Raw genomic sequence first — 10,414 nt, forward strand, 5'->3', positions numbered from 1 at the left:
TTATGGAGTTCATCGTTTACTAATTAACATGCCACTTTTAAGATGTACAGTATTGTATAACCACACTATTATATTTTGACCCATTCACTGGCAAACACATTGGATTGAAACAATATCCATACATAGCTTTATTTTACCTACGAATTACACCGAATATCGCACCGGTTCCGTAGGAATCAATGGAAGTGATAATGCCCAGTATCAGAACCCCTTAAACCAGAGATCAATGGGGTTCAGCTCCAGAGACCACCTGAACATTCAATCCAATTAAAAAAAAAAAAAAAAAAAAATGATTACTGTTTTTTTTAATCATAAAATTGTTTGCCTTATTGACAGAGGTAAGGTCAAGGGGTCTAATTATTTGGGTTGGGGTTGTCTGTATGAGTATGAGGGAGGGTAAGTTGGTTATAAATAGACTTCATTTAGTTGTGAGGACACAATGCACGGAGTGTAAAAAACACTTTGTATAGCATTGTGATTCTGCATTTTGTGCAACAACGTAGATTATGCGCTTTAAGGTTTTTTTGTTTTTTTTAACAGGTAATAGAAGGACTGTTCCAAAGCAGGGGAAGGAACACACAATTGCTGTGGGGGATTTGTTAAAACGGACATTAATTTCATTTAGCCTGCACCTGAGATTTCAAGTAGCTATAAAAGGATTCGTTTAAATCGAATGTTAAGCTTCCTACTGCAAACCGATTTTACAAGCGCGCAAGTGAATTTATTCACACCACTGACTTGGACTGCGGATATCAGTAAATACTGTTATATCTCCGAGTATGTATTATAAGTATTAATACAAATCAGAACAGTTTGAAATTTTTTTACCCTTGAATCCTATTAAAAAAATAAATATGCTTCTGTCCAAATGTACAGCAAAATAATCACACATGGAGATGTTACAAATAACAGGAAAACCACACACACCACTTGACCATTTAAAATACTATAAACACTTCATTCTTCCTCTTGCCCTGTGCATCATAAGAATATCACAAACGAAGCAGCAGCCCTTGCTAGTCACCATTTTCTGTATATTACTTTAAGAGATCTCATCTTCTCCTTTCCAGTGTTTATATCTTCTGAACAGAGCATCAGATACAAACATTTGCAATATTAAGTGTCGGGGAGGTTAAAATGCAGCTCTCCCCAGAGCCCGGTGCAGTCAAAAATCATCATAAAAAATAAATAAATAATATATATTTTTTAATGATAATATATATATATATATATATATATATATATATATATTTTTTTTTTTATGCAGGACATGTTCTGAAGGCGGTATACTAACTTTGTATTAGCGAGTTAAACTCAAATTGGTTTCGGGGGGGGCCTTTAGAGCAGCAATACAGGTTTAATTTAGTGTTTTTGTATTATTATTTGTATTACAGGACTGAAGCAGGGGGTCTCTGGAGCTGAACCCCATTAATTTCAGAAATAGGGCCCCCCTGCATCTCTGTGTAGTTTAAATGTCCCAGTCACACAGATCAATAGGAAGCTGCACAGGATGACATCACAGCTTCCTATCGACTCTCGTTTTAACACCGGCATTTCTCTGGCTGCAGAGATACTGCCACACCCTCCCCCCCCCTTCCCCCTACGAAGGAAAGTAACTCAGGAAAGCAGGGGGACCCCAGAGCTGAAATTAACTGGGTGGAGACACCCTGCTAGAAAACTGTAATAAAATAAATAAAAAACAAAAACAGTAAATGAAACCTGTATTGCGGCTTTAAGCTCACAAAGCCTTTCTTTGTTTTTGCTTTAAAGAGAATTAGTATTGAATTAGTATCTGTACTGTGACACCATACTGGAAGGCCACCCTACCATAGGAGGTGTCGAAAGTGGTTTCTGGAAGTGTACATCCGCAGCTAAAGAAGAGTACGCGAACCATTAACTGCCAAAATGCAGCGAGACATCCGATAGCGCTATTATGGAACGGACAATTGCCTTACTCTAATTACAGGATCAAATCACATGTTGAACATGTACGGTAATTGACTCTTGCTTGATATGTCAACTAATCTTTAACCATTACGACAGCCTTAACGATCACTTGAGTTGTACACTGATGGCTAGAAAAAAAAAAGGTCAATTTCTTTGTTTAGCTTAGGGGGTGCTCAACTCCAGTCTTCAAGACCCCCCCCCCCCAAATAGGTCAGGTTTTCAGGATATCCCAGATTCAGCACAGGTGGCTCAATCAGAGGCTCAGACAAAGACTGAGCAACCTGTGCTGACGCAGGGACTATTTGAGCCACTTGTGCTGACGCAGGGATATTCTGAAAACCTGACCTGTTTTGGGCGCTTGAAGGCTGGAGTTAAGTACTGTACCTCTGGTTTAGCTGGAAGGCGAGTCCTTTTTCATTTAGAATGTGGCAACTAGCACTACGTCTTAATCCTTCTGTACGGTTATAAAGGGACTTCTTTTATAACCAACCGATAAGAGCCATGTCAACGGGGTTGGGAAATAAACTGACACATTTGTCAAAAACAGAAATATGTTACCATATTGTTTCATGACACGATCTCGTCACTTATCTACGGTCAGTTAAAGCGGCAACACGGGTTTCATTGTTTAAATTTGTATTACAGGGTTGAAGCAGGTGGTCTCCGGAGCTTAATGTCTTCATTTCAGCTCTGGGGAGCCCCCCGTTTTCAGAGTTACTTCTTTTCGTCGGGGGCGCCGGTATCGCTTGCAGTTTAAATGTCGCAGTCACGCTGGCCAACAGGAAGCTGCAATGGATGACGTCACCGCTTCCTATTGGCCAGTGTGACGCATTTAAACACCGCCATTATGTTAGGCACACGGTTTCCCCGACTACAGAGATACGGTCACCCCCTACGGAGGTATCTCTGGGAGCATGGCTCCCCCCAGAGCTGAAATTAACATAGTTCAGCTTAAGAGACCCCCTGCTTCAGTCCAGTAATACATTTTTTTTTAAAAACGTGTAAAGACAAACACGACATGCGTTACTAAGTTAGCAGTCAAGGTCTCTAGTTCCCCGATCCCCGTGTGCAATAATAAATCGCTGTCCCACTTACAGCCAGGCTCCAGAGCCTCTGCTGGCTGGTGATGTTCCGTTGCGCGACCCATTGCAGCGTGAAGATCTAAAGCCAGGGAGGTTGTTCCATATCAATATGAAATGAATAAAGATGGGGGGGGGGGTCTTCCTGAAATGGGCAGACCAGATAGGACATGGGGTTCATATCTGCCGTTAAATTTTACGGGCCCGACATGCCCACGGCTCTCTGTCGGACCGTTAAACGTAATGTTAACGCCAGTAACCAAAAATGTTGTGGTATTTGGGCCATTTAATGTAATGTTAACGCTAGGTTAAAAAGCCGAGCATCATACACAACGAACATTAGGGAAAATGAGATGCAAATGAGCCACTAGCGCAGGGGGGCGCTCAACTTCAGTCCTCAAGGGTCACCAACAGGCCAGGTTTTCAGGATATCCCTGCTTCAGCACAGGTGGCTCAGTCAATGACAGACACTGATTGAGCCATCTGTGCTGAAGCAGGGATATCTTTGAGTCAGCCACTGCTGCACTAGCATAAGAATACCCTACTCACGCCCCCTGTTAACAGGTAACGCCAAACAACAACATTACGTTATTGAAGTCCTACCTAGATACACTATTTACACTGGCTGCACGGGAGTAATGCCGGGTTTAGATCTGACTTAAAAGTGGTGTTATTGCCCTCTCCTCCAAAAAGCCCTATTTCAGTGTGTGGCTGAGTGTAACGGCAAGACTTCAATTACGGCACCTTATTTGAAGATACCATAGCATTATCCTGATAACTCTATGTGAACGAGCTGTAGTATAGTTATTTCTGTATTCAATTTATTTTTCCAGAACGACGTTAATCAAAAAAAAATAAAAAAAATAAGTCCGTTCCTGATTTAGGCAAAAATCACATTATTTGCCCTTGTTTTACAAAAGCTAGACTTCTATAAAAAGGCAAAAACATGCCATTTAAAGTAGATTCCTGATTTCATTTTGAAAACGCACCTTTTTGTTTTCCATTCTGTTTTAAATGACATGACTCCTATTGTTTACAGTGCATTGTAATGCAAAATGGAGCAATACACAGTCACAATACACTACACTGCACACAGTCCAAAGAAATGTTTATGCAATAGGGCAACTTTAAAATGCAATGCTTTACGAATGCTAGGGTTGCCAGGTGTCCAGGATTGAACTGACTTCCCTGTATTTGGACACACTGTCCAGTTCAAATTTTTTTAGAGATAATATTAGACATGTATGTGTATACCGGTATTACCTCTCTGGACACAGTGACTTGACCGGCTTGGGGGGGGGGGGGTGCAGGATTTCTCACGAGCAGGAAGAGAGCAGGGCAACTTCCTCCATCCTGATTGACTGCTGTTGGGTAATGCAGCCAATCAGAAGGAGGTGTCGGGTGCCTGAGGGTGGGTCAAATGAGAGGAGGAAACAGCATGGAGCAGAGAGGTGTGTGTGTAATATAGTATATACATTCATTATATTTGTATTCATAAGAAACATAATACATACATATAAAGGAATACATTTAATGAATGTAACGGGTCCCGTGAGCCTGAAGGAAACCACATCGGTGGCGATGATGTGGCGGCTTCCTATTGGACGACCGTTTAAATGTCCAGAAAATATCTCGGGTGGGGTCCCTAGAGCTTTACATTGCACGGTGTAACTCCAGAGAAACGCCTAGTTTGACCTTTGTAAGATAAATCAATGTTGAATTTTGCCAGGATTGCTAAAGTACTTCAGCGAATACCAAGACAAGTTATGATCCGAGAAGGTCAAGTCAACCAAGATCCTCTCTGCAGAGGAACCATAGGAAATTGGGCTTGCTATAAACATACAGGGAAGCCACCAAGAATACCAGGCCACTGTGCACAGATGGAATTACTAGAGGACCCGAGTAGGACATCGAGTCTCTTGATATGGGACTTGGACAGAAGTGATATGACACAGTTGGCCAACTCCAGTCCTCAGGTGGCTCAAACAACGCCAGAGACACCTGTTCTGAAGCAGGGATATTCTGAAAACCTTACCTGTCGGTGGCCCTTGTGGACTGGGAGTTGGCCACGCCTGGTATTTATGACATGTGCAGTTTAGGTGGTCCAAGTGCTTCTCATCTCTTGCTAAAAATTCAACGTTTCAGTTCCCTTAAGCCTGACACAAGTGGATGTGTGCGGCCATGCTCCCTGCATTGTGTGCTGTTGTAGTAGGGACATTTTTAGGAGGGATCCCAAAGCATGAAATGCTCCCTTTCAAGCTGGGAGAAGCCAGCCTGTATCCAAGACAAGGTTACAGCTCATGAAGGGCAGAACAAGGCAGGCTGCAGCCTTCATTTCTCATCACTCCTCCCATATCAACCGCATCTCTTCCTCTATTAAAAAAAGACCCATTTCCATAGCAGTAACCCTGAGTGATTCAGTCGGGTTGTGCAGATTAGCGAAATCTCACTTTACACAAGTCACCTCACATTGCGCCTGCAGTCAAAGACCGAGCTACCTGTGCTGTAGCTGGGATATCCTTAAAACCTGACCCGTTGCATTAAACTTCAGTCCTCAAAGGCCACCAACAGGTCAGGTTGAGGATATCCCTGCTTCATCACAAGTGGCTCGAAGACTGAGCCACCTATGCTGAAGCAGGGATATCCTTAAAACCTGACCGGTTGAGGAGGGGGGGCCCTCTTGAGGACTGGAGTTGGGCACCCCTGCTCTAGGACACCACTAGGTCCTATTTCTCATTGTTGTGTTCCTCCTGTTATCTGCCCCCACAACAAAACTCAGAACCGTTACGCTTTCCTCCATGTGATACTCAGCACCTAAACACCGACTTCCCTAAATATGAAACGATTGCCATATTTGGAGCGACACGTATCCTTGGTGTCAAATCATAGGCGTCTGAAGTGGGACTTCCTACAACGCACAACCAGCTCTATTTCACATTAGAAACATATGAGTGTTAGCTCTTTGGGGGCGTGGGGGGGACCGGGCTTGGTTGAGTCTATAACCGGCAATTGAATAGAATTGTCGCTTTATACCATGTATCTGCCATTATCACTAATAGCAGAAAATATTTTAATATAGGATTTAGCCATTCTAATAATAGTTACACAGTGTTTAACATTTGAAGATATTTGTGAAGACTCAAATAAGGTTAACTTAATGAACTACCTTTAAAATAATTAACATATGGATAATTTTTACTATAAGGAGCCGTCCCCATGTGATACTCTTTAGTATAATATAACACATCACACTAAAATAACAGTCACGTGTTAAACAGGATACAAGATCACAGGCTTAGAAATGATTCAGCAAAGGAGACTATTGAAAGGGATCACCGAGCACGGACACTTTTACACTGCAAAATCTGAGCAAATTATTGCTTTAACTGTGAAATTAACCCAGCAGAGCGCAGACTGGGAGGCACGCCCCCCAGGGGGGGCGGGAGATTTTGCTGGGGGGGGGGGCGCGGGTGGTTACAGGGGCCCCGCGCTCTTCCACACGGCATTGAAATTAAATGCCAGGGGAGGCGTGAGGCCTCTGTAACTTACTTGCCAAATGCCAGCCGGGTCTTCAAATGACGCCGCGGGGTCATGGCGTGATGTCACATGACCCCCGCACGCCGGAAAGGAAGATAGGGGGCGTAGGCATGGGGGCGCAGCACAAATAGTTTGCACGCCCCTGTATTATCCCATCATGTTAAGACTAACTATGTATCTTCACAGGACAATACCGGAAATGTAACCCATGTTCTGTCCCGTAAAGACCAAAGCGCCAACTATAATGACAGTTAGTGGTAATGGTGTGCAAATGATATGCATGAGGCGTTATTGCGCATATCCACCAATGTCCGTTAAGATTAATGTGAGGAATAACGTCAATTGATTTAAAGCAGCAATATGGGTTAATGTAATTATTTTTTATATATTCTGTTTTATTACAGGTTTGAAGCAGGGGTCTCCAGAGCTGAACCCCATTAATTTCAGCTCCGGTCACCCCCTGCTTCCAGGGATACTTACCGCTGTAACTTTGCGGTTATCTTTGCAGGCAGAGAAACTGTGTGCCTAACATAATGGCGGCTTAAATGTCCCACGGGCCAATAGGAAGCTGCGTAGTCATTCGGTGAGTCTTCCTACTGGCCCGCGTGACCTGCGGTCCTCAGAGCTGAAATTAAAAGGGGTTCAGCTTCAAACTTGTAATAAAGAACAAATATATATTTTTAAAGTGAACCCATATTGCGGCTTTAAGTTAAACCTAAACTTGGCATTCGAAGGCTGCGTCCATAGTGCAGGAGACGGAGCGATCGACAACAAACAAACACTAGGACGCGTATGTGTATGGGCGTGTGTACGGTGCGTGCAAAAGCGCGACGGGGACACCATTGTGTGACGGCCAGGTCACGTGAGCGGTTCGCCCAATGAGGGCAAACCAGCTCCGTGACATCATGGACACGCCCCCGGCACGCCGCCCCCCAAATCGCGCAAACATGCAGGCCACGAATCTCAGCAAATACAGGCACGCGTGATGTCACGCTTTCGGTCGCCTGCACTATGTCCGAGGCCTAACACTGAAATAAGGATGTTGCCACGCGTGGCGTGTCACCCCACAGTTACAGCGCAGTGACAAAATGCGCCAGTGGGAAGACACCCTTTAATAGCAACAGACGCGTACAATACCCTCTGCGACATAATTTCAAAGAACATGGCGTGATTGCCCGGCATTATTTCGCACTCCCCGCTTCAGCAAAAGCCCGATTTTGGGGGCTGGATCAGAGTAACACCAAGACTGCGATGTTGCGCTATAATAACGTGATATGCCTACGCCGATGAGATGTCATTCTGTCGTTGTGTTCGTGCACGCATATAATTAGCTTTGAGAATACCATGTTAATTTAACTTCGAGTAGGAGGTCTGTTATTTCATACATCTATCTATATGTTCATTAAAGTATTTCTTGAGCCACCCTAGGATGAACCAAAGTAGATTAACCCCTTCTGTGCTGCCCCGAGCATTTATTTGGGGTAGGTCTTTTTTCAGTCGGACATATGTTTAATGATCGTTCCACATGTCGCCTGTGTTTGATGATGGCACAACAAATCCTTGTGGAACGGCAAGGGGGTGTAGGGGAGCTGCAGGGTGCAGCACGGAAGGGGTTAACCCACGAAAGCGTCACCTTGACTAGGGCTCCATTCTTTGTTTCCAGGCAGAGTACGGTGCAGATGTGAGCGGGTGCCGACTGCGCACGCTCTCTCCCAGGATGCAGAAAACTAACACAAATCTCCTACTTCTGAGCAATTGTGTCGCTTCTGCTGCTGAAGTCAGGGGGGCTATAAAATAGTCATTCTAATGCATTGAATGCGCTCTCTCTCTGGACTTTGCAGTAAAACCAATTATTTAGATTACTTCCAGAGACACAGCAGCCTTTGCACCCACGTTGCAGACATAGAAAGACATGTAATACTTGTTTAAAGATTTTGTTTTAACACACACACACACTATTTGTGTGTAATAAGTAATATATAATGATATATACACACACAGATTGTAAGCTCTTCGGGGCAGGGACTCCTTTTTCTAGTATTTCTGAAGCGCTTATTCCCATTATGTGTTATATTATTATGTCACGTGTATTACTGCTGTGACGCGCCATGCACATAAATGGCGCTATATAAAAAATTAATTATATACAGAAAAAGAAAGTCGACATCTGAAATATGTCAAACTAACTAGCTTAAACGGAAATATATATATATATATATATATGTCTAATTTTTGCCAACACTGCAGTGTATTAAAAGGTCATTATTACTAAAAAAGCAAAATATTTTCCCTCTGAGATATAAGCATTTTAAAAGGAGTTTCAACCATATAATTACGTTTACTGGCATCAGGAAAAGAACACGTCAACATACAACAAAACTACAAACAACATTGCAAAACTGCAACATTATGCTTTTCCCTTCCATGGCAGCATTAAAAGTAACAACGTCAAAAAAAAAATAAAAAAAAACGTAGGCATTCAACAGTGTCCTGGAGCCTGGAAATGCAACATGCTTGGCCGCACAATGTGGATCGGACGTGAAAACGCGTTATAAAGGAAGCACACACAGCCACACCGCCCAGATCCTTGGGCAGCGGCACGAGCTTCGCGAACATTGCACGAAGATCGAATCCTCTGCATGTGGCACTGACAAGTTACACTGCAAACCCGCAGCTCGCCTCGCGCACTGCACGAGCCACATGCTGCCCACATTTTCTAAGCATGGAGGGGAGGGAGAGGGGGGGGATAAAAAAAAACCCACAGACGTTAGGCATTAATAAAAACAGCCGCTTTCGTGGATCACTTAGATTGTCAGCTCACCGGGGCAAGGGTGTTTCCTTTGCTGCTGTTGGGATTGTTGTATTATAAATCCCCTGTGCTGTGTTGTCTTTGCAAAGCACAGAGTACACTGCGGGCGCTATATAAATAAAAGATATGCATGCATATAATGGTACGTACGAGGCAGCCTTACCTTCTGCTATGATGCTGATAGCAAAAAAATAAAAAATAAAAAACACCCCAGCAGACGGCAGGCCCCGGCTCTCAGCTGCAGAATGCTGTTATGTTAGCCGCAGAAGCAAAAGCAGCACTAAGCAAAACAAAGTGCAGGGTGAGGTTTTTAGCATGGGTGTATAATGAACGCCGCCATTTTAAAGCCAGCCTCTCCAAACCACTAGGCATAACCAAATTAAAGCCCGCCCCCCACTACCGCCAACCCATGCTGGGGCAGGCGGACGGGGGGTTGGAACTACGCAGCTCTGGGGGTATGAAACGTCAAGCAGGCACAGGGGGGGGAGATGGCTATTTGTTGGCTGGACGTCGGGCGGCAACCGGGCCGCGGTGGCCTCGCCAGGGGGTGACAGGGCGCTATTCTGGCGGCGGCGCTTATTTTGTGCGGTAGAAGGGGGGGGGGAAGTGTTTTCGGGGTGTGCGAGAGTGGAAAGATGTTAGGTGGCCCGTTTCCTGTCTCCCTCTGCTGCGCTGACATGGTACGTTCCACAAACAGGCAACACCTAATGGCCTTCAAGATGTATGCCGTAAGCCGGTGGCTCAGCCTGGCTGCTGCCATAGCAACGTAGCTAAAACCTTACTGGGGCAGCTCAATAAATCCACCATTACAATAAGGTGACTCAAACCAATTAGCGCGAGCAAATTCACTGGTGGATGTGGAAGGTTCCCCGGGGCTGCTGCACTGCTTGCTGCTGCAAAATAAAAAATAGTTACAAGTAACGACATTTCCTAGGCTGGTTTAAAAAAGGGGGGAAAGCAACTTTATGAGGGTCTGAACGCGCCCGATTATACCAACAGGAGTTAATTAGGGGGGGGGGGGAATGGGGTGGTCACAGGGGGG

The 10,414-nt window shown here is 44.4% G+C and overlaps 1 protein-coding gene across 8 annotated transcripts in view; it reads right to left on the reverse strand.

Annotated features, from left to right (window-relative positions):
• The window catches only part of MBNL3 (muscleblind like splicing regulator 3), a 120,897-nt gene extending 111,105 nt beyond the window's left edge, over window positions 1–9,792 (reverse strand). For 2 of the 8 annotated variants that reach the window (XR_012788395.1, XM_075573167.1), the window contains exon 1: window positions 9,536–9,788. The gene's annotated coding sequence lies outside the window, so the exon portion shown is untranslated. Of the gene's footprint in view, window positions 1–9,535 lie in introns of all 8 variants that reach the window. The other 6 variants (XM_075573165.1, XM_075573171.1, XM_075573168.1 and 3 more) reach the window with 5 other exon arrangements.
• Window positions 9,793–10,414: the final 622 nt, after the last annotated feature.

The sequence above is a fragment of the Ascaphus truei genome, chromosome 16 (genome assembly GCF_040206685.1).
Source record: "Ascaphus truei isolate aAscTru1 chromosome 16, aAscTru1.hap1, whole genome shotgun sequence".
NCBI lineage: Eukaryota > Metazoa > Chordata > Amphibia > Anura > Ascaphidae > Ascaphus > Ascaphus truei.